Below are 5063 nucleotides of genomic sequence, written 5' to 3' on the forward strand. Positions count from 1 at the left end.
AGAGAGAGAGAGAGAGAGAGAGAGAGAGAGAGAGAGAGAGAGAGAGATTAGAATGGCCACCTCTGCACATTCTCGGAGCATGCCCACTCAAAGGCCACTGAGCAACTTGCACAAAGCGCCCACACAGGCTTTTCCCTCATGTCTCCACAGTTCTGGTATCTGACTAGACCTCCAGCCAGCGAGTGAGCACGTCCGGAGGATGCAAATACCAACGCGTGCGACACAGCTGATGTTTCAGGTCCCCTTGATGCTTAGAGCCACTCCAGGAGCAGTGAGCCCCTCTTCAAGCCAGAAGGGGCCTCAGCTTCCAAGCCTGCTCTTCAGCAGGACACGCATGTGTAGGGAACAGGGTCCAGTATGGTCTCCAGACATGTGAAGGAAGGTGGCAACAAGGCAAACCAGGGTCATGGTCCCAGCACCCCACTGTGCAGATGAAGAACTACATCTGCCATAGAACACACATACACACACACACACACACACACACACACACACACACACAAGCATAGTGACACTCTCTATCTAGAAAGGGAGAGCTGCAGGAGTGAAGAGTGTCTGTCCCTGTCTTTCTCTTGCTCAGTCTGCAGCCTGAAGACTGGATGGAAAAAGGCTCTGGACACACGCATTATCACCAGCCCAGAGCAGCTAGCGACAAGCACCCATGTAGGGGCTTCTTTTGCTCTAGTCATTCTTAGCCGGGAAGGCTGAGGGTAAATTGAAAAAAAAAAAAAGTGAAGCAAACCAACAGCTGCAAAAGCCCTTCTCGCCTTCAGAAAAACAATCCTTGTGCAAAATTTCATGATTCTAGAGGAGGAAAGGGAGACAGTCACAAATTTATGCAAGCATGCTTATTCACAAGGGGCCATGGGGCAATTCAAATCCTTGCAGCCTATAGTCCGAATTGTTTGGTCTCCTGGGCCCTGTAAGCTTGACTCCAAGTACATACAGTAAAGGGACAAACATGACTGAACCCCCCCCCCACACACACACCCAGTGCCTTTCAATGGTGCATTTACTTCTTAACTCCCCTTGGAATCTGTTAAGTTTGCAGTAAGGCGGTGGGGCTTTTTTGCTGACTGAAGCACCTCTGGTTGTATGTATTGACTCTAGTTGCTTCCTGTGGGTCTTACTCCGTGGTCCATATCTCCCGGATCAGCCTGTCCTCTCTCTCCCTGTCTTCTGTTCCCACCTCTTCTCCCTTCGAGTCCTGGGTTCCCGGGGGTTCAAGATCTACAGATCCCTTGTCACACAGCGCGACCTAGTGGCTGACTAGAGTTGGGAAGTGAAAATTATGGAATTAGAATTGGATTTTGAGAGCTGGGAGCTATTGGAGGAAAAATCTGTCATCCATCCACCTGACTCTTCCGACTGATAATTGAGGGAGGATAGAAACAGGGACTTGAAGTCCGTTAAGGCTCTCTGTAAAGAAAACCCTGCCTCAAAGCTGTGAGGCTCTGGACAGTTTTTGAAAAATTAAACAGGGTTGGGGCGGGAGATCCATTTCAAGATGAAGCTGAGACACAGCACCAACACTAGCTTCTAGAAAATTAAAAGTGCATGAAATCAACTTAACTAAGGTTCCTGGAGATAGGATAAACAGTTTCTTCTCCCAGTGCACATTCTGAGACACCCTGACAGACAGGGAAGAGAGAACTGGGCTGAACGTGTAGGCATTTTCTAACACTGAGGATTCTGTGTGGGCCCAGAAAACGGTTTTGAGAGTTTGGAGATAAAAATATTCCTTGCTGATCTTCCTTCTCCTGGTTGTCGGAGGACAGCAGGCAGCCTGATCAGGAGGAGTGGAAACTGTGTCTGAACATTTCCTGTCCCTGTGACAATTCAATATGCATTTAATCAGCACCTTCTGTGTACCATTTTAGTTATTGTACTACAATAAGTAAGGTGAAGAGACACCTTATGTCATATCTCCTAACCATTCTGGTTTGTGGGTTCGTTTCTCTGTTTGTTTTTCAAAACAGTACTTCTGTGTGTAGCCCTGGCTTTCCTGGAACTCTGTAGAATAGACTGGCCTCAAACTCACAGAGATTTGCCTGCCTCATCATTTGTTCCTCAAGTGCCGGGATTAAAGGCATGCACCACCACCACCCAATCCTGATAATCCTTCTAATCCTTTCAAATAGTGCCACTCCCTAGTGTCCAAATACTCGAGTATAGGAGCCTATGGTGACTATTCTTATTCAAACCTTCATACATACCATCAAAGGCAAAGTTCTGAGCAGCCAGTTGTAAAGTAAATGAAGACAAGGTATTTCTCTCAAAACCCTGGCAAGCAACATTTGGGCTGGGCACCTAAGGCAGCTTCATGTGCCGCATTCAAGTCTCCTGAATAACTGGGCCCCATAGGCAACAGCCCTCTCTTAAAAGATCTTAAAGAATAGAAGGGAATACAACACACCCCTACCTTTTCCCTTCCCAGAAATTCTTCAGCAAATCCAAAGGTTTTGAATACTTTAACCACACCTCACTTATGCTAAAAGAACAACCTTCCTTACCAGAATCCAGGGTGTGGGGAGCTTGGGAGCAAAGAGAAGAAAGAATCTTCACCACATGTATGCAAGATCTCAGCTCAAAACTCATAGGTTGCATAGGAAATTGTAAAGGTTCTAAACTACAGCATCTACATGCAAAACCTTGTCACAGTGGACTACTCAGGTTTATTAAGAGCCAATGACTACAGGGAATTTATGTTTAAATTAGTTCTGACCTCCTACGGCAAAATGTAAAAGACAAAGGAAATAAATTCATTTTACAAGAGGAAAAAGCAACCCTGTGCCCGGTTCTTCCAACCCCTCAGTAGTCAATACTGTCTCTCTGACCAACACAGGGATGTAGAATCTATTTGTTTGTGGCTGTCAAAGTAAGCTAAGGTGCATAACTTCTAGTCAAGCTTCTACTGTGTCTGCAGGCAGTGTGTGCACGCTGACACACATTTTTAGGTTGTAGAGCTGAAAAATCACAGGAACTCATGTTTTAAGATTTGATCTTGCCCAGCAGTAGTGGCCCATAACTTTAATCTGAGGACTCCATAGGCAGAAGCAGGTAGATCTCTGGGAGTCTGAGGCAAGCATGGTCTACAGAGCCAAGTACAAGACAGCCAGGGCTACCCATGTCTCAAAAAACAAAAACAAAAACAAAACTTTGACCTTTGTTTTCAACTAGAGTTGAGTTGTAGCCATACAAATGTTTCTGTTCGTAATATTTTCTAGTGTATTTTTATACACTCACTAACGAATGCTGTGAAGTGTATTTATCACTGACCCACAAGTCTCTAAAGCAGACATACTTTGAAATGATCCTTAAATTTTGGTGATATGCGCCCTCTAGTGGAAAAGATAATTAATTCCCTGCTCAGGCTCCACTTCATTACTTAATCCGGAACATTCATCCACACGTTTCTCTACTCAGAGCTCACAGGGGCACTCTGGGAAATCCCCAGATTCCCATGCTTAAGGCCATACCAAAAGAAAGCACTTTTCCTACAAAATGTGAATATATTAACAATGAGCAGAGAATTTGTAAAAATTGAGGAAACAGCTAGAGATTGAATATACTTGAAATCTGAAGGACCAAAATAAAAACTAATTTGGGAAAAGTATGTAGGATAGAAGATGAAGGACACCAAAAGAAGAAATCAGCTCAATCTGTCACAATGTCTCAACTTCCCCTCAAATGACCAAAGAAAGATGAAAACACATTGTTATGAGACATATTTTATGCTATAGAAACTAATTAAGAATTATGAAGGGTCTATGGTGGTATGAATGAGAATGGACCCCATAGACTCAAATATTTGAATGTTTGGCCCCTAACTGGTAGAACCATTTTGGGAAGGATTAGGAAATGTGGCTTTGTTGGTGTGTTATGGGGGTGGGCTTTCAGCTTTCAAATGCCCACAACAGACCCAGACCTCTCTCTCTCTCTCTCGCTCTCTCTCTCGCTCTCTCTCTCTCTCACCCCACCTCTTTGCCACCTGTCATGTTTCCTGTCATGATGGTTCTGGATTCCCTGTGGAGAGCTTTGGGGCCACTTGGCAGGAATCTGACATTGGCCAAGGACATGGAAATGGGCTTCAGGCAGGAATCTGACATTGGGCCATGACTGGGAAGTTCAGGCAAGAATCTAATTTTAGGCTAAAACAGAGAAATAATTTCAGTCAGGAATCTAAATCTTAGGCTAGAACAAAGAAGTGAGCCTCAGGCATGAATATGACTGTGGACTGGGACAGAGAAGTAGGCTCAGATATTTTGGTCATCCTGACAAGCCCTTAGGAACAGAGATCACAGGACTTTGCTTATTGCCTTTCTTGTCCCTTGACTATTTGCATCTATTGTATTGCTAGTTCCTCAACCTAGAACTGACCGAAATACTTGCTTGTAATTAAAATGGTATAAAAGCAGATTGGGAAAAAATAAACCCGCCTTCAGTCTCAGAATTGGCTGGGGTCATGCTACAGTGTTGTCTAATCATCTTTTTTCTTTTTAATCCTCACTCCTGCACTGGAGAACCTGTTGACTGACTGGGTTGGCCTGGTCAAATCCTCCTCTTGAACTTTAAGTCCCAAATTCAATGCTTCCTTTTATGAGTTTCTGTGGTCCTAGTGTCTCATTGCAGCAATAGAAAAGTAAGTAAGGCAGAGGTTAGTACCAGGGAGTAGTTCACTGCTGTGTCAGGCCTGACCATGCTGCTTTTGGAGGGCTGATGGACTAGGAAATCAGTTGAACACTGTAAACAAGGATTAACAGGCAGCTTTAGCAGGAGCTTGGAAGATAACAGTGCTAAGAGCAACGTGGAGAGCTGTGGAGGAAGCCTGGTTATGAGGTCTCAGAGGGGAACAATATCACCAACTGGACAAAGATTATTCTTGTGATGTTTTGGCAAAGAATGTGGCTGCTTTCTGCCCTTATCCTAAAAAATAAAAACAAAAAAACAAAAAACAAAACAAAAAAAAACCTTCAAAAAGCTAAGTTAAAAATTAACTAATTTCACTGGCAGACGAGATTTCAAGATAGCCTAATATTGACTCTGTTGGGTAGTTACTACTG

Source organism: Grammomys surdaster, unplaced genomic scaffold (assembly GCF_004785775.1).
Source record: "Grammomys surdaster isolate TR1022 unplaced genomic scaffold, NIH_TR_1.0 124554, whole genome shotgun sequence".
In the NCBI taxonomy this organism is placed as follows: Eukaryota; Metazoa; Chordata; class Mammalia; order Rodentia; family Muridae; genus Grammomys; species Grammomys surdaster.